This window comes from Epinephelus lanceolatus, chromosome 3 (assembly GCF_041903045.1).
Source record: "Epinephelus lanceolatus isolate andai-2023 chromosome 3, ASM4190304v1, whole genome shotgun sequence".
Taxonomy (NCBI): Eukaryota; Metazoa; Chordata; class Actinopteri; order Perciformes; family Serranidae; genus Epinephelus; species Epinephelus lanceolatus.
In genome coordinates, this window is record NC_135736.1 from 44,662,383 (window position 1) to 44,683,060 (window position 20,678).

Sequence of the window (20,678 nt, forward strand, 5' to 3'; positions counted from 1 at the left end):
CAGCATACTTTTGTTGACCATGTGAAGGGGTGCCATTTTGTTTAGAAATTCGGGCTTTTGAGTCACTGCCTCTCTGTATCGTCTATGCCACTGATGGCTCAGTCAGTGACGCTGGATTCATGTATCAGCATTTAAATCCAAGTTGCATGTAGGTTCCACAATGCTAAATCTGATTTTGTCCAGACAGTAGTTGCAAACGATAGACAGATAGATAGATAGATAGATAGATAGATAGATAGATAGATAGATAGATTCCACAGATACCTGTTGTGAAACTGCTCACTTGGCAATAAGAACTGTTGTCACACACTACCTGAATAAATTAATACACCCTGCTGAGTCCTGCTACATCACTGACGTCAGAGCCTTTAGTTTCCAGCGTGACACCAATAAAAACAACAGCAGAGATGACAAGCCAGACTCCGCTCACTTAATTAAACATGACTCACCCTGAATTTGTAATTGTGATTTAACTCAATGTATTTTTTCTGTGGTGTTTCCGATAACTTTGCCCTCTCCCTTTAACATGAAGGTAGTAAAACACGTATGATCAGAACTGTGTGCTACTTACAGATAGACAGCTGTTTCAGAGAAGCGGAGCAGTAAAAAAGGAGCACTGGTGTGATGCATTTAAGAGGAACAAAGAAGAGAAACAGGGAGCAATGCCTCAAAGTCACAGAAGCAGGATTTTGATTGGAAGGTCAGTGAACTGAATCCCTGGGCAGCGCCGGGAAAATCTGGCCAGGGGGAAAGTGGATGAGTAAAACCTTTTCGTACCTTGAAGCAGTCCTGAGCTGCTACTTGGACCATAATTCCTCTAAATTTACTGTGAAAAACACCTTTTCATCAATACAGTGGGGTCCAGGAATTCAGCAGAGGAAGCGCTGACTCGTGAGGTTATTTTGCATGGGTCAGGTCAAGAGAGGATGTTTTACTAAACATCTGCATGAAAGTGCATGACTGTATATTTAAGACATAACAGTGCACACTATGTTAAAGCAGATACCAGCCAATTACACAAAGAAATCCCCAGGTAAACAAACACAGACACTTTGTCACGTCGCTCAGTGTGTGATAAGTAACACCAAAGGCACCCTTTAATGTCTTTATGAGATGCACCTGGCTTTGAGCTAACTCCCATGTAAACCCATGGGTGGCAATAACTGCTACTAAGAGCAGGGAGGGAAGGGAAGGTGGATGGGTCAAACAAAACACTTTCACCAGGAGACCCGTGTGAAACCAAAAGTCAATATTGTTTTAACCAAACATAAGTTACACACTCATCAAGCACTGACGCCACTCATGTGACATATTACGTCACGTTATTACCTATTACTCGGACGGGATTAGTTTTATATAGGGATGTGGACTAATGTCAGTTTACTACAGGATGTCTGTAATATAAATGTCCGCTTCACACGGGACAAGAAATCTCCGTAATTCTACCAGAGATGGGAGTGGTAACTCGGTTTGTGCCCTGGCTTCATCTCCCTGTCGGCATGTGCGTGCTACATTGCTTCCTGTAAGCATCAGCTGAAGGATAATAATAAGTAATGATTAACCCAATGTGAAATATTGCCCATGATCAGGATTGTGTGTGCACAACGATTAGCAATATGGATGTATATTAGGCCTACCTAACACAACCAGAAGTCTCGTGGCTCTGAAAAGTGCTTTCTTCTCGACGTTTTTGATTGGTCTCCCACGTAGGGCTATGCCATCATTGGAAGAATGTCCACTATCACGACTGCCAACAACACCGAGTGCTTCTTCAAGCGCCTCCATCATTGAAAAAAATACACATGACGAAATATTTACATACATTTTTACAGAGGATGGCATTCGCACGTGATTAATATTACCCGAGGTATTTTCTCCGGACTGTTTTACAGAAGGTAAGAGTCGCCGTAATTTTTACTGACATTATCCGTAATGATTACAGACACGGCACATTCAGACGGGACTAAAATCCCTGGTAATAAATACTTTACCCCACGTCTCCACGTTAAACTAATCCCGTCCGAATAGGGCTTTATTTTAACATAAACATATTTTTTCTAAACCTAACAGAGCAAGGTTGCCTGAACCTAACCATGACCCTTCTCAACATTAACCACGTGTTACGACAAAGAGCGCCTTGTGCATCACTATGAGACTCCAAGGCCCGTGACAAAGCATTAGGTATTTGACAACGTGGGAATGAGAACAAATTGCACAAACATGATTCTTGATCATAGGAAAAGCTCATGTTTCTGGCTTAAAATACTCATTTTGGTGGCACTTTCACAACAAATACAATAAATAATAAAATAAAATCCTTTCACATACAGGTAATTAAACACAAACTAGTTGTTTCATATAGCTTAATTTCTACTTCTGTCAGATCATGTAAATATTACAACACAGGATAATAATCTTCAGTTCTGATGAGATATAGTCCAAATTCTTGTTAATTACTGTGCAAGAGCCTCCAAAGCACATTCAACATGCTGAATCATCCACACAGCCAACAATGAAGACTGATGAGTGCCAATGGTGTGGGACAGTTGAGCCACAGAGGCTCATCACTGGCCAAAACAAACCCAAGGGTTGCATGTTGGAAGATGGCATGAACATGATCTCAGCTTTTTCTAAGAACGATCCTCATTACTAGCAGAAACACCACTGAGACCACCTGACTTTTCTGTCATTTATGTCAGAATTTATTATTACATAAATTACATAAATATAATTACATAAATATTTATTTATTTATGTTAGCCACTTACATGTTAGCTACGATTACAATTGTGCTCCTGTCGACTGATTTTTCCTCACACAAAAAATGCCTGTTACTTTTGAGAAAGTATTTAAAACACGGGTAAATAGCCAAGTCAGTGACACATGACAAAAGATATGTAACTCCAAGAGGTATTGGACAACCTCTTTTTTTTTGCAGGTCACGAGCTTTGGCGAAATATCCCTTAACCAACCAGCCTCTTACCTGCAGACATAGAACTGCAAAAAAGAAATACAGCTTCACTGTTGTTTGGTAAGCGGTCATGTTATAACAATGATAGTACCCTGTGATATAACTTTTTTTTTAGCTTTATCTTTGAGCAGAGAGCAGCACAAAATTACCAAGCTAGAGAACTAACCGTTATTGAAATAGAAAGGGGTGATGGAGACAGAGGGCACTACATGCATGCACCATAAGCTAAACTACTTTTGAACCAGATGCTGGTACATCCTCCTTTATGTCCTGTGTGATTGACTATAAATATATATTTTTAAACAGGAGTTGTGCAGATTTGCAGGAAAGCCCAATCAGTCTTTTTTCAGCATTGGCAGTATAAAAACAAAATCGGGGAGTGCCGCCTGCCTACTTTTGTTTATACTGAATGCACCTTTTTTGGGGCAATGGGGGGCGTGAGCAAGTAACAAAACATGTAGCTCAGCGTGTGACGTAAACAGTGACGTGGGAGGGAAGCCACAGCTGGTCAGTCCTTCGGCGATTCTCTTGTAAGTCGGCCCGTCCTTCACCGTTCCCGTCATCTGACAGTTAATGGCCTCTTCGTTTGCGAGGACAAGGCGGTCGTGCAATTCCTTGTCTCCTCAGTTGCTCATCTTTACAGTGTCTCTCAGGTTTGTGTTTCCCTCTTGCTACTAGCTGCTCGCTAATTCCTGCTATCAGCTGTTTCCTGTTTATCCACCGCCAGTGGCTCGCACGTGCGGCGTCATCAACAGCTCCTCCCACAAGTCTTCAACAGCCCCTCCCGTTGCGGAAGGGCGCCTCAGTCTGTTTAAACTAAAAGGGTTCCATCAATATGTCTACCCTACGAGGCGGAAAATTGGGCACCTCGGATCAACTCGCCAATCTGGCTCCGTGTGTCTAAATGCTCGCAGCTGGCCGGCAAAACGGCCCAACATTCGCCGAAAATCTGGTAGTGTAAAACGAGCTTTTGGTGGCAGTTGACAGCATTGTCAGCAGCCAATCAGGAGAGATGCTCGATGCACAAGGATATGCACAATATTTTCACAGGTAAAACATGAAACTCGGGCTGTTATAGGAGTTTTTATTGTGTGGTAGATTATGTGCTGACCTGTACTGAAACTGGACGAAGTTCATGAATAATAGTTTTATCACTCATTTTCAGTTCAGTCATTTTGTGTTGTTCCTTGTCTACTGGCTAAAAATGATGTCAGAGCAGATGGATTCATTAGTTTCTCAGAGTCTCAAGTCAAATTCTAAACTAAATAACTAAGAGATAACAAAATGCTCACAGTGAAAAATAAGGCTTAAAAGTTGGGGCAGAAAAAAATGTACTATACGTTATGACAAATCCTCATTTAAAGATACAACGGTTTTCTGCAGCCACTTGGTCAGTCACTCATTCATCAGGAATAAAAGTGATCCAGCCGTCTGTTTAGCAGCCAAACACAGCTCCTGGTCTCCTGATGTTCTGACTGTCTGACTGCCGCTGACCTCTTTCTGCCTGTCAACTCCCCCAAATGCTCTGACCTCTCAGGTCACAGCTCTGTGAGTGCTGCATCCATCAAGGAGCAGGTGAATGCTAACAAGCCACAGCGTTTCTCTTCTCACATCAGCTCTGAGGCTCAAACAGCACCCAAAAAAGTGTCCAATTTTTTTCCCCTACTCACATGTGACACAGATACTTGGTCATCTGAGGATATACCAAATCTTTAAAAGCAAACACCAACACATAATTATGGTAAATATGTTTCTGACTTGCAAAATGTGCTTCTTTTGATTAGTCCACGGTGATGTTAGTCTCACCAGCCTCTTTACCCAACAACCAATGATGTTATATTGGATTATGCATTCGTGTAAAAGTCTGTTGAAACCTGTGAAAATATACAGTATGCTACTGCTCTCTGGAATGGTGTTGTAAATTGTTGGTTGATGACATTTTCATTCACCTCACCAAGGTGAAATGACATCACAAGCAGGACTCTGGATGCCTGCCATCTTTGGTGTAGTCTGAATTACCTCTTGCTGCTTCGGAGTGTGGCAGAACATTTCAGCTTTAAAATTCCACTGATTTTCTGTAACCTACCACATGACATGCAGTATACACAAACCCCTGACATTGCCACCTGATATTGCATAAATATTACACAGCACATCTGTGTGTGAGCCTCAGCAGGTGGGTAGGTTGTGTCATTTGTGCAATGAAATGTACATCTCAGGTCTGCGGAAACGTCCCAGGTGGGAGCATTGAGGAGTAAATGTACGGCGCTAAATGAACTGTGAGAGGGCTTTTTTTTGGACCACTGAACTGTGAAAAAAGCAGTGCTCATTTAAAGTGTGTGTTTATGTGTATGTGTTATCTCGACTTGCTTTAAAGGCTAAGTTCAGTATTTTCCAACCGGTGGACCTCTGTCCCATGTTTTTGTGTCTAAGTGACGAATGGGAACAACAGTTTTTTCAACTGGTCCAGTAATGAGCAAGACAGGCTACAATGCGACCACTCAGGGCATCTGTGCATCTTCAATTTAGGTCCAATAAAAGTGCTTGTTTTTGCCACTAACAGACTCAGATTATTATTCTAAGTGTCTGACAAGACTATGGAAAGCATACCTACAGTGATAGCCCTTTCTGTTAAGAGGAAATCCTTTTTGTTCAACCAGGAAGGGCCCTGAAATCAATCAATTGCTAATTCCACTAGACTCCATTTACAAAAACATTAATTTTAGCATGAGTAGAGCCAGCAAATTTTTACAACCCCATCTCACTCTGAAGTCGTCGAAATCGTACACTTAGGCAGTGACTTGCAGTGTCAGACACTGACGTAAAAAACTGTCCTTTAATGTCGGCAGGATAGGTGGCCAGTCCCCGTTATAGTTTAATGCTGCTCGGCAGCGTCAGAGGGGAAACATGGCAGGACAAGAATTAAAGTTAAGGCGGGGAAAGTCTGAGTAGGGTGGACGGGTGGTGGATGGGTCCAACAAACACTGACTTTCACCCGGGAGAGCAGTGTTCGTGTCCCATAAGATTAGAAAGCCAAACCCTGTTCTTTCCTCCTTAACCTAACCACGTGCATCAGTTATTGGAGGAAAAAAAACGTCAATTTGCGTTGTTGTACTGACGTATTGCGTTTATTTTGAAGGAGACTGTATGTAAATGGTAAATTTCCTGTGAAAACATGTTTCAATGCATGTAACAGGCATAACTTGACACGGCGTCCCAGAACGTCAATAACCGACGCACCCAGGGTACCTCTCATGTCGTAGTCGGCGTTAGAATGTGTTGATTTTTACATCAAATTGGGTAAAATAAAAATGTATCAAATCATCACCAACTGCTGGAACAGTGGAAAGACAAACTAAGATGATTTTTGTGAGGTTTATTTTGTTTCTGTCAGCTTTGACTTAAGTGAGTTTTACAATGATAAAATTGCTCTTTATCTAAATGGACTCTGGTTAGATTAGCTAAAGCAATTCAGGGGCTGTTTGTGGTTAAACAAAAAGGATCTACTCTTTCACAAAAAAAAAAAATCTCTGTAAGTATCATTCCCATAATGTTGTCAGACACTTAGAATAATAATTTGAGCCTGTAAGTGACAAAAACAAACACTTTTTGTGAGGCTTGAATCGATGGTGCAAGCATGCGAATGGTTACATTGCACCACTGTTGTCTGCAGCAGTCTTGCTTAATACTGGACAGATTTTAAAAAATGTTGTTCCCAATAGTCGCTTAGACACAAAAATATGGGAAAGTGGGGTCCAGGTTTAAAAACACAGAACTTACCCTTTAACCTGCTCACACTACCAGGTAGGTGGAGGTTTAAGACCATTGGGATTACCAACCAACTGCCTGCCATGGGTAGCCACTGAGGCTACAAAAAACAAAGATAACATGCAGTACATCATTGTAGTTGTTAAGAGGGAACCTCCCAGCAAAGATGTTTCAACAGCACAGGTCTAATTCAGACGCCGAACACCATGGTGTCCCCACTTTTAGACCAAATACGTCATGACAGGTTGTAAGAAGATCACCCCACCACTGTGCTGCCAAAAAAAAAGAAAAAAAAAAGAGCTGTTTCCAATTAACAAATGGAGATCAAGTGATTTGGCTTGGGGAAAACGTAATTAAATTGTAAATTGTCTCAGTGAGTCACCACACTAGCTCTGGACATGAATAAAATCAGCTGGCAACATGCTGAGACCCATTATTCTGAGAGAGGTAGCCAAAATTATGGGGCGGCAGAGGAGACAGAGGTATTACTGGAGCTTATAAATCTGAGTTAGTGATGGACACACAGACGCACAGCCACGACAGAGGCAGACAAAATGGATGAAGTGGTAAGATGTCCCTTTGCTTCAAAACACAAACACAGGCATACAACTGCTGTCCACATCAGTGCTCTGCTGAACCCAGCCAGTGTCTCACAGTGGAAGTATTTACTTTAGGTTTCACCCAGGGGTGCCACGACACACTGACTCACTCCTGCTTTCATCCCGACTACTGCCTAAAAGCCAGAACACAGGATGTTGTTTACTCCACCAAGCCCGGTACACCCACGACAACCACGTTTGATATACGTCACACACTACACAGACAGCCTACACAGATCACAGACAGCCAAATGTAAACAGATACAAAAACTCAACCATTCGTGGGACAGTAAGTGTACGGAGACACAACAACATTAAATACATAGCAAATACAGTGGAATAATTAATGTGCCAGTTGTGTACTTCAGTAAGGAATAGCACAGTGTACGAGGGATGTCAATGTCAGTTAACTTTGCTTTTGAAAGCCTGACACCTGTTACCTGGCAACTAACAAGTTAATTTTTAAGAAATAAACACAAAATGATGTGAAATACAAGAGACCTTTCCTTTTCCTCTGGCTCTCAGCTGATTTAGTGAACTTTAGCACTGCATTTCTGCTTTGGTGACATACAGCCAGCTAGCCACATTAACATGCGAAAACGCAGGGCACACCGGTTAGCTAACGTTATCCTTGGCCACTCTGCACTCTGTACCATCTGGGCCGGGTGGGAGCTGGCTAGCAGCGCAGCTCATTTCAGGGATTACCAATTCATTTTCAGTTTTATTTACAAAGCACGATATCACAAATCACAGTTTCCCCTTTAACGGGGAAAAAATGGTAGGAAACGGAGTGTGGCAACGCCATCCTGGTGGGGGGAAAACCATAGTGGCCACACTCTAATCTCCCCCCAGGTTGCCCTGGTCAGAATGCGGCTTCATTTTGAAGTGGTGGAGGCGGACTCCGGGGTTTTTTCGGACCTAACTGTATTGCGGAGTTTTGCACAGCAGCGACCGGATCTTTACTCTCAAACCACAAAAAAAATGTGATGGCACAACAGTCTCCTTCAGTACATTATTCTATGCTTTCTTTTGATTTTCACATTGGCTAGTCATCCTGTTTAATTTGTCTTCTGATTAAATCGGAACCGTTGAAACAAGTTGTAGGAAGCCTCTGCAAGTAATTGGTTGCTGGCAGACACTCTGTGCTGTAATAAAATGGTTAATCAGCAGTGCCGTGCACTGTAGAGCCGATACGCTGCTGGTTCTGCCGGCCTGAATAGAATATAATGTCTATAGCCTTACTGCTGTGTACAGCCTTATAGACTGAGCTGAGTAGCGATGCGCAGGTCGACCCGTAACCCGCGGGACCCGCAAATGGACCTGCAGGTCGGGCAACAGTGATCATCTGTTAAATCAGTCTGTAAATGATATTTTGACATTATTGGCTATTACTGTCATGGCATCTGAAGGTACTGATGTGTTGAGCAGGTGACAGTCCGCGGCCGTTTTCAAAACACACTTGTGTCACGCACTCAAAAAAGAAATTTGTTGAAACTTTAAACAATAATTTATTGTACAAAACGGGGGAAACAAACGTTGACAAAAACGGTTCCATAATTCATATTAAATTCAAAAGATAACGAAAAAACAGCTACAAGTTAAAGGGAATAGTGATTAAGTGGTAAAACTTGGCATTGATCCACAGCCTCAGACGGATGCGCTCAAGCGTGCCGTGCACACAAGCTCTGTCGGTAGGCTATACTATATTTTCACATTTTTAACAATGCAATTTAAAAGTTTTGATTTTTATTGATAACCTACATTTACCAACAACAAAAAGACTACATTTAGCACCAAAAAAAATGTAAAAAAAAAAAAAAAAAGTAAATAAAAAAACGAATATCGAATACCAAATTTTCATAACGAATACCTACCCATAGAAACGAATATTCGAATATCTGAATATTTGGGTACAGCCCTAATAAAGTTAGCTCTTTGGCAAACAAATCATTGCAATACTTTTGTTAAGCAAGATAATTTTCACAAATGAACATCACTTTTATGATTTTTGAAGCCTAAATGCAATCGCTAAAAAGCTAACATCAAGATGGCATGACTTATATCTTATATCACCTCCACAGCTGTTCAGAGTGATGATATTCTGTAGTCTTATTTAGCAACTGCCTTTTTAAAGATATATAAAAGCTTCAAAATCCACTATTGGGGTATTTACTGACGTATTTTATGTTGTAGAACAAAATGTGAAATTCTTTTAAGTTTGTATTGACCACAGATCTTATTTCAGGCATTCAAAGAAAAACCCATTCAAAAAATCAATCGACTTCAAGACGAGGGAACCGGGAGAAGCAAAATGCTAACTCATGTCCGGGTTGTAAGACTTCCTCATTCCTCCCACTCTATTAGCGGGCCACTAAACCCAGCTGGTACGCAATGCAGTGATGGAATGCAACTGAAGAGTAGCAAAACTAACCTTTAGAACAACATGTGTAACCGCTCAAAAATATGCTCTACAGTTAACAGATTAAGGGTTAACCACTGACATCCCTAAGAAGTACTCAAATACAACCCCTGCGTTCAGTATCATGCTCGTGTAAAGGTACAGCCAGATAAACAGTTAGTCACAGGGGTGGCAGCTGTGTTCTCTACAGTGTGTTTCTTTCAATCATCGTCACTGACAGAACATAACTAAGTTACAGACATGTGGTGTGACTAAGCCACCTGGAGGCAGGAGACCCTGGTCCAGGGTGGTGTCCCTGACATGAGGAGGAGTCGAAGAAGCACTGTGCAGCAGAACACTTACAGCAGCCATCAAGGAAACTGTCTGCAGCTGGAGTCAAGACCCAGACACCAGCTTCTCTGCCCGAGGGCTTCCTGAAGCATGGTATCTGTGTGAACACTACTGGCATGGACAGTGTTAACCATCCTGGACCTTCTAGCCAGGAGCTGTGTACTGCTGGGCTAAGGGAGGGGTGTGCTGCAGTTATGGGATGTCAGTGTGCCCCAGCTTTAGCAGGGAGAGTTAGTTCCTGAATGCTGTAATGTGTCCCTTGGGTGCATGGGCAAGTGTTTTGCCCTGTGGTACCTCTGGAGCTACAGAGTGGAGTTAAGGTGGAGGAAGAACTATTCCTGTGTGTTGTTTTTGTTGTTGTTGTCTATATTTGTTCTGTTAATGGCAAAACAAGGACGTTCCTAGTTTGAGGGGAATATGAAACAGACTGTCCTGTGTTTATGTGTTCCTTTCTTTTTGCATACGTTATGTTAAAGTTATTACTCTGTTTAGTGCAGAGCCAAAGCCAGTAGGCTTGTCTGAGATGAATTGTGCCTCGCCTGTAAAGTGGACAAGATTAGGCGGCAGCAGCAAAGGGTTGGTGACAAAAAGCTGTGGCACAGAATGTACAGGAAGTCATAGAAATATTTACATCCTGTCAGATCCATCTTTAGGCTACCTGTCGTTTGCAGACCACATTGTAACCTTTATTATCAGCCACACAAGATATGTTTGATAATAGGGGCGGGAGCAGCTCAGTCCATGTGGACTTGGGTTGGAAACTGGAGGGTCGCTGTTCAAGGGCAGCCTGCTCACTCTGACATCTCTTCATTTATAATTTATTATTAATAATTTCCCCTCGGGGATCAATAAAGTATTTCTGATTCTGATTTAATGAATGTATAGGTCCTGTTTGTGCATGTGTGTGTATTTCAGAGCTGTGTGTATATGACAAGGGACTGAAAAAATTGAATTTCCCCTCAGGGATTAATAAAGTATATATAAATAAATAAATAAATAAATAAATAAGCCTTCATTGTATAACATGACAAAGAAAATTAAGATTCTTAAAAAAAAGGGGGGGGGGGAGGAGGGGGTATTGGGACTGGCCCTAAGAGCTAACAAGGAGTTCATCCCAATATCCCTCCTCGACTCCTCTATCCTTGATCACTTGACTCAGAAATCAATAAGACCCGCCACCTTAAAGAACTACCCTTCCTATGCGTTCGGAGGGACAGAGGAATGATGAAGGGTCTCTGAGGAGCGACGAGTGAGGATACATGAGAGCAGCCTTCAAAAACTCTAATTTTTTCCTTCATTCATTTTATCATGGCGACAATTAAAGTCAGAAAAAGTGCGTCTGTCAGCAAAAAACATTTTTTACATGGTTTGTCATTTCCATTCAGTCCCATGTGAGGCTGATGATTCCTGAGTGTCAATTTTGATGAGTTATAAAATAGTTTCCAGTGTTCAAAAGACTTGTGGTCTAATCTTGTGGTATATCAAATAATGAATTCACAATCAGAAAATCAATCAATACAGATGTAAATTTATGAATGATACATGTAAACATTGTGGATATGGAGACAAACTCCATCAAAAGTCTACAGCTGTTAATAAAGGTGAGTGACGGCTGATCCAGTTGTAATCAGCTGCCGCCATCATCAGAAACGGACGTCGCTTCATGTGATGCTTCAGAGTAAAAGACGTCTTATTTCTCTTAAGATATATTTCCTCCCATCTCTCCTACAAGTCTTACATCAGCAGAGCTAAGATGCGAGGAAGAGACACAAGTCAGGGAAACCTGGATGCGGGATAAGGTATTGGGATGAACCCCAGCTCTTCGATCAGGCAACAGCCAGCCATTTCCCATAATGCTCTGGGTCTTCCAGTCAGTGGGGAGTAGCGGCGGTGTCTGGCTCTAAAAACTGCGGCTACCTCAATCTCGTGAGGTTGTTGTTGCCCATCTGCGCACGACGTCAGAGCAAGTCAGGATCAAGTTAGACACAAATCTAACCACATGCATTGTGCATCCGTCGGCAGTGATGGATTCTGCGCAGGCCTGGCGCATCTCAAACGAGCCTATTCTCACCAGTATTTGGACAAACTTGAGGCAATGTGAGCTTACCAGTGTTTCCTCAAAAGAGCACAGACAGGTAGTTTGTAAAGATTTGTAGACATTTATATAGCAGGAAAAGAATTGCAATTCAAGTCCCGCTCACCCACACAGGTTATTTTCATTTCTCTGGCTGATTAAACCCATAGTCAGGTTGACAGTGGGTAGAGCTATGTTGTGAATTATGTGACATTACCGAACTCTTATGATAATGTATCACTTGTATTAGCAATTGCAACAAAACTAACAGGAGTGTGATTAAGATGTCAATCAAGCAGAAATTGTACATGCTCACGCAGCCTCCAGGAGAGGTCTCATCGTGCAAGTGAGAGTGAAAACAGCTGTGTGGGTGGACCATGGGTGTGTAGAGATTTTGTAAGGAACATTTTACCAAATTCAAAAGACCTGCAGAATCCTCCAGCATATACTGACTAACAGAGAAACCCTCCATCCTCTGTGTGTGTGTTTAAGTTTGTGCCTGTGCAAAATAAGATGTTAGTTTGTGTAGCTTTTGGCAGCTGTGGAGGTCAGTCCTACACCTACAGTATGAGACATATGAACAGATGGGCCAGCACCACAAGTGGACATGCTGGCAGTTTGTTTTCTAAAGGTACAATGCATCTAGATGTATTACTCGCCTCCACAGGATAAAGAATGCGCCGCTTTAATCACAGAAATTTTTAAATTGCCTTTTACAATCAGTTGGAAAAGTTATGCACTCTTTCCAATGTTATATTTATATAGTTGCAAACACACTTTAAAGCATTATTTCACCTTACTACTCACCTGCTTTCTGGACCACAAACAAAAGAGTGTGAGCAGCAGATCATGCCTCTTTATATTTCCTGGTTCCACCATGTTTAAGGAGAGGGGGGAAGCATAGTGTACTTGTAGTTTGTTGTGTTTGGTGTTTTCCTGAAGCTGCTAGATACATGGAAGTTTGATTTGATAATTAATTAGCAATTTCTAGACAAATCTGAAAATATATTTTTGTAATCATCGGATGTCTGTCTCTATGTAGGCAGGTATACAATAAACCTCCCCCCTACTGATGGTTTAGTCCTGTCCAATTTGCTGCCAGTAGGTTAAGGGTGTGGCTGGGTGTTGGTTGTTGGGTGTTGCCCTTAAAAATTATGTACTGTTGCATGCAGTACGCACATGATCGGGACATACTTCTTTCTCATAACACTACACCCTGAACTTTGACCCTTATGCTTTCCTATCTGTTACCTTGGAGATAAAACAAACGCCACTTACGGAGTTCTCCAGAGATGGCACGCAGAGCTCTGCAGTTGTTACTTTGCAATGTATGTAGTTTTAACTTTAAAGTTATAACTGCATAGACTGCAGATTCTAACATATTGTATTTGTGACAGTGAAATTACATCAACATTCAATATTCCTATTACAGCTAGTATTACTGTTCGACTGGTCATCAGTTACTTGAATGCACCGTCATCTGTCATTGCTACTTTGGACAGCTGTTAGTGAACTGTCATGCTGTCATCTCTCTGCAGCTCAGTCAATGTGACTTATCGTCCGCTGAACAGAGGACTGTGGGTCAGAATAGCAGGAAAAGCATACTGGCTTGCATACTGCGAAATCAGACCGGATGTAGTACAACATCCTGGTATTTTTGGCATACTACATTTGACAATACTACTCTTACTGACACTGCTTATTGATCCGATACCTTGACCTAACTCTTATCACTTCTTTTTTGGAGGTTTTAAGAGGAATAAATTAAGCAAATTGGGAACAGAATTAACATTGCTTTAATTTATAAGTACAGTATGTAAATTGGCATTGTTTTGAATGCAATTTCCAGTTTTATTTATAAAGCCCAATATCACAAATCACAACTTGCGCCAGAGCAGGAGATAAGGAAAAACTCCACCCAAAAAACTCTTTAACTGGGAAAAATGGTAGAAACCTCAGGAACCTGAATAAATTACTATTATAGACCATAACATACCTGAGGTGGACGGGGTAACGGGAGGTGAACTACAAGCTACAGGCGGTCAAAAACTGCCTTTCTCTACCTGTATGTGATGCACTTTTGCTAGTTGGTTGAAAAGATTGCTCATTTTTGCCCTTACATGCACAGGAGTTGTTGAACTTGTGGCAACAAGCAATGTCGGTTTCTCCCCCAGTGTCACTTAAAACAGGGCCTCTGTGTGTGTGTGTGTGTGTGTGTGTGTGTGTGTGTGGCAGAGTGGCCGAGCTGGCCCCGCCCCTCATACACACAGCAGCCTGTGAGGCCCCGACACAGAGAGCTCTTCTCTGGATTGAATAGCAAACATGCATCAGTGATGAATGTCTTAATCTTATTGCGAATTAGGACTGGAGTCAGAGATAAAAATGGTGCACGATAATGTTTTATGTAACTCTGATAAACAAGAAATATATCTTCTAAATTTCTCCAATACCAATGTCAGTACCGTTAACGTCAGAGCTTATCAGTACTAATGTCTTTAATAATTCTGCCCCGTGGGCCGGTTAAGTACCAGGTTTCAGTACCCATCCCTAGCTTACATCCATGTCTATCCAAACTCATACAGTATGTCGCCATGACAGACGACCATGATTCAAATATGGATGTTGCTGCAAAGAAGCTACCAATTCTGAAATGTGGATGCTTCACACACATCTTCAACTCGGCAGCACAGAAGATCTGCACAATCACCAAATAATGGCAAGAAAAGTGTTTCTGCAGAACATTATGACGTCACGGTGAAGATGACCTTTGACCTTTTGGATATAAAATCATCATCACTTCATCATTTTATCCTGTTAGACATTTGTGTGAAAGTTTGTCATAATTAGCATATGAATTATTTAGTTATGAGCAAAAACATGTTTTTAAGGTCACAGTGACCTCAAATCCTTAGTAGTCTGGACGGACATGGATCTTGATTGCAACTATGAGGCGGTAATTCTTCTTTTATTTTTTATTTTTTTAATCTGAGAGTAGTAAATCTTGTCTGATGATATGATAGGACATATTGTCATAGACAGTAAACAAACACTGATTAACAATAAGATTAATAGGAACTGCGGTGAGCAAACAAGGCTGATTTAAGCTAGGTCTGAATTTCATCTTTGTATGTTTGCTTGTGTATAATCTACCTGTCGTTAATTCTGTCTCTATGAATATGTTTGACAGAAGCGATCATATGATTTCACCAGATGGTCAAATAATTAAACAAAAATGTGTGTTGTATCAGCAGCCATATCTGTGCTCATTACAGTAATTATACTTGTGCAATCACTAATGACAGCTCTATTTTACTCCACTGCGAGTACAGCACAAAAGGTGTGCGTGACTCTGAACTTTATAAACACCAGATTGGTTGAGACCGGCTCAAATTATCATAGGATCACTGACAAACTGCTTAAAACCATCAGCCAATGATTTTTGCAGATACCAAACAAGCACTGACACTGTGCGTCAGACATCATAGAAACAAGCCCCTGAGCTATGGTATTAGTTGCAACATCATTCATCTTAAGCACCATTCTCTGCATTTATATTGTTTATGTCCCTTTGTCCCCATTGTTGACTTTTCATCTTCTGCTTATTGTTAGTTTAGCTTGACAGTTACAGACTCTGACAGCACCTCTGTTTTGTCTCATGCCAATAAGGCTCTGCTCAGTCAAGTAAAGCTGACAAACAGAGGGATGGAAAGCACTGGGATGGGTTGATGGATTGATGGATGGAGGGATGGAGGGGTGGATAAATGGAGTGCTGAGACAAGAAGGTCAGGAGAGAGGTGACCCAGAAGAAGGAGGCATGAGTGAAGGTGTTAGACTGCATTGAGTAAACAAGAACACAAACACACATGAACACCTCTGTCGGAACAACTCTAATCCTCTCTACAACTCTGGTTCTGTGGGCGTTGAAGCGGGAGGAAGCCAGCTCCCTGTAAAGATTCGATAACATTTAGATCTGATGATGTTACGTTGATGTCAGGTTTGGGCCAAAATAGTAAAGGAACAGAGAGAAGAGGGAATATTTTTGGCTAAGAGGTACAGTAGTACTTTCAAGAGATCCGTACATAGAGATTTTACATAACTCACTCATCCAATAGCAGATTTGACACTCTGCTGTGTTCAATAATAACCCTTGGAGAAAATATCAACGTCTATCATGATCCTGACGAAAAGTTGAGGGTTCTGAGAGTCATTTTCTTCCTCAACAGCGGTAGGAGAGCTGTTTTGTTCTTTGTATAGATATAGATAGTCTGGTTGCCATTAGAAAATGTAGGCGTTGTACGCTTCCGCAAACCACACATACGTTACATTTGTATGCTTCATATGTATCATATCAACATTTCTACATAAAGTGAAGGAGTATATGAGCTGACTTTGTCATCAGAAGGTGGAGGGGATGGTGGGTGGCGTTACACCTCAGCGAGATGCCTGCCAAGCTGTAGACCACTGTTAGAGACCAACAGACAACAAAACCAGCTGTGTTTTCGCAGGTCGTTGCTGTTTTCCAGCAGCTTTTTAGCCACCAAATGCTGTGTTTCCAATATTAACACGGCATTAACACGATATGCCACTGGGGATAGTGGCTCAAAAAGGGCTTGTTTTTTACTGAGGTGTAAAATCCCCCATTTTACACTGAAACGTCATCTTTTCCTAAGCAAAACCAGCTATCTAACCAATGGACACGTCCACTTCAAACGCTGTAAACGTCACTGCCTTCATAGGCTGAATCCAAATGTTCAGACTTCCCCACACTTGCAGACAGGAAGTCTGAGAGTGCTTAGGGCTGTCCAAATCTACAATTCATCCAGTCCACAAGGGGCCTAAAGCAGACTTTCTGCAGACTTCCAGAGAGTCCGCTTGTGGTGCAGACTTAAATGGGCTTCTCTGATTTTATTGCCCACAATTCATTGCAATACAGACATGACAAGGGATGTAACCAATAGGCCGGCCCGATTTATTTGGCCTACAAACAACCCTATACATGGGATTTATATCTTGTTATCTGCAGGGAGAGATGAGACAGAATATGACAGCAGCAATCACCGTGTACATAATTGTTACTGTCACTCGTATGACCGAAGTCCACAAGGGCTTAGTACAAGTCCAAACAGTGGACATTTGGATTCAGCCATACTTCCATGCATCCTTTATGTTGGCATAGATACAGCCAATAGATGGCACTCAGGGGCAGAGTCAGAAGTTTTCGACAACAACAAATGAGGCAATGGTGGAGGAGGTTGTCATAATGTACATTTTAATGGAGGCAGAGTTGTAGATGGCGGTGGTCTGTGCGGCCATTAAATACACTGCGACCAGTGGACGGAGAATTATTTTCCCCATATTTCTGATTTGTTCCGTTCCACCATTTTTTGATTGTCTTAAGCGTCTCCTGGGTTCGTATCTCACTTGAACTACACTACACTCCACGATCTCTTGTGGTACTGCTCTGTTCAGTCTGTATCCGCAAGCTTTTAGAAAACGTGCCCAAATATGGACAAAGTGATTGTGTTCATGTGGCTTGACTAGCCATTAGCTTGGAGAAAACAGTCCTTATGAAAGTGTACCGCTGAGAAGAAATGACTTGAATCACTCAGGGATCGGGGTTACGTCATTCACCGAGTGATTTGTTCACTGAGTGATTCATCACGCAGTAGGCAGTCCCTCCCTGCACCCTGGCTGCCTTGCGACTCGCGAGTGATTCATCATTTGCATGGACCAAATCGGCAGTTCCACTCCCGGCCTGGACGCTCACCGCTGAGCTCAACTGAACTGAGAAATGAATGAATCAGTTCCGGAAGTGATTCAGTTCAGTACGTTCACTCAACAGATTCATTCTTTTGAACGATTCGTTCACGAACGACACAACACTTAATGCATGTAACAGGCAGAAATTGACATGGCGTCACAGAATATCAACAACCAACGCACCCGGGGTACCTTGCACGTCGTATCTCAATGTGTAAAGCCCATGACCGAACTTCCATGTGTGACGAGGACAGAGTAAGAATGTGTTGCCATGATTGGTCTGTGTAGATCCAACCTCCATAAATCTTTGTCAACAAATTCTTAGTGGATGAAATATTTGTATCATTTACGAAGTTTAGTTAAATTCAAGGATATAGCTGTTGTACTTGTACATGAGCAACCTACACAGACTTTCAAAAGAAGAAGAAGTTTCATCCTTCTTGATCCACTGAATAAGAAGGCAGTAAGGAGAGCAAAGGTCTCAGTCAGTAAATAACCCACTCTCCCTCCTCTGTAAGTCCTTTATCAACAGTGACTGAACAAAGGCAAACTGAGTTATTATTACATCGACATGAAGATGCTCCAGGGCCTGTGAGGCTTCTGTGTTTCAGTTGTCCGTCAATCAAATGTCCTCATATGAATTAGAAACTCCGACACCAACTGCTTATAATTTGATCAATTTTGGAGGCCTGATGGGGACGCGTAATTACAGGGGAAAAAACAGTTAAACTATCAGACCTAAACTTTTTAAGGACTTGGAAATTACCCTAATTAATTTTAATCAAGTGCATTTGAAAGGCTCCTAATTAGGTTTACTCCTACGCAGCAAGTTTGGATAAAACTGGCCACAAATCAATCTCATCCACACAAATTACAATGGTTGGCTCGTTGGAGGCTTTAGAGTTCCGGTCAAGACTTCTTCTTAATCACAATGCTTTGTATTATAATAGCTGAAAGGATGCCATGTAGAAAGCACACTGACTGGCAGCGTTGAGATGTGATAATTAAATGTAAAAATGTGAAACTTGAAAAAAGTATTCAAGATTCTTGATTTCTGGACCTTTACAGAATCAGAAATCAGAATCAGATATACTCTATTGATCCCCAGGGGAAGACTGGGTTATGTTACAGTCACTCTGATGTAAAGCATAGAGAATAATAAGACAGTAGAAATAAGAAGTATGTAAAAATTTGAAAGTAGTATGTAAGGTATGTAAAGTTTTAGAAATATAAAATATGTTTGTAATGGTACAATGTACAACATGATCTCTACATAAATATGTGCCTCAGGCTGATATTGGCATCGTGCTTGCATTTCTCACCCCTCATTAATGCTCAGAAGTAAGATGAATCAATCAAATTCATATTTTGTAAGACCTTTGTGTCACATTTTTACATTGCATAACTAATTTGGCTCCAACACTGAGACGCTGCTGACTGGCCAAATGTGTCATTTGTGATGACTGTGTAATTTTTTGGAGAAATTAAGCAAAGATGAAGCAAAAAAAAAAAAAACATCAATAAACCTCCCAGTGCTGTGTCAAAGCCCAGATGACTGATGTGCTTGTTTGGTAACCAATCCTCAATCTGTTTATCAAATAATAATATTAATGATCATTTATTCTGAAAATTTTCTCTGAATGACCAAAGATCTTATGAAATCAAGCTTAATGTGGAGTTTATGTATCATTGTGACCAAATTCTGCATCTTTTTACTGAATAATATTCTCTATAATGTTAAGCTTGTTGGTTGTACTAATATTTGCCTTTGCTTTGTTTATCTCCAAAAATTCTGTCAATTTAATTTTCCCGTCAAATGCTGCACGAAATTAACATTTCCCTGTTTAGTTAAAAAGAAAACGACTTGGAGTGAATTTTATTCCCAGCTATCCCCCATGCTGTAAATGCAGAGTTGTCCCCTCCGTGTATCCTTACCTGTCTGTCAGGTGCTCTGCTGTCCGGCGGGTACAGAGCCTGCTGTCTCCTGGGATTCCAGACCCGCCCACCGGGTCTCCGGTGTCCCGGTCCTGCTCACCTGTCGGGCGGAGGCGGCTGGAAACCGGTCAGCGGTGTTGGGAGGACTGGACGGGCGGAGAAGGAACGGCAACGTATCCACCACCACCGGAGGGGAGGAAAACTCCATGTTCACATCCAGAACATCCCGACAAAAGTGATGTCCGCCGGTCACTGAATGTCACTGTGATGTCAGCCGAGCAGAGGATCCGGTAACGTGTGGTGACGCTGACACTGAGCTGGGTGTCAGGAAACTGGGAAGCGTTCAGCACGTTTTACGATCCGGTGTCTGCTCAGAGGTCCGGTGCTCTTCAGAGGACGTTTCGGTGCGTGCGCCGGGCTGCTCCTCATCCACCACACTGGACTCTCTCTCTGTCACTGCCTCCAACTTCTCTGCCTCCACCCCTTCATCATCTCCCCCTTCACTCGCTCGTATTTTTCTGTCTCTGTCTGAGAGTTTCCCCCTCACACTCCTGGCTCATCTCCCTCTTGATTTATATTAAGATCAACTTGATAGAAGAAAAAAAAATCAAATGTGCAACTTATATTATATGGCATATATACCGTAGAGAGGAGCAGGGGCGCTCCTAATGGAGGGAAAAGGGGCCCCACTGGGGGGGTTGTACCTCTAAGTATTTAGTGCCATAACTAAACACCATTGACCCTTTGCTAAGTCCCGCCCCCAGACGCAGAATAGCCAATCATACTGTAGCATGGAGCCAGCTCAGACCAGGGTCCAACAAC

At 41.9% G+C, this 20,678-nt stretch overlaps 1 protein-coding gene across 1 annotated transcript in view; it reads right to left on the reverse strand.

Moving 5' to 3' along the window:
• LOC144462543 (uncharacterized) overlaps window positions 1-19,976 on the reverse strand; it is a 30,743-nt gene extending 10,767 nt beyond the window's left edge. Inside the window, exon 1 of the mRNA XM_078166609.1 lies at window positions 19,857-19,976. The gene's annotated coding sequence lies outside the window, so the exon portion shown is untranslated. The remainder of the gene's footprint in view (window positions 1-19,856) is intronic.
• Between the last annotated feature and the right edge of the window lie 702 nt (window positions 19,977-20,678).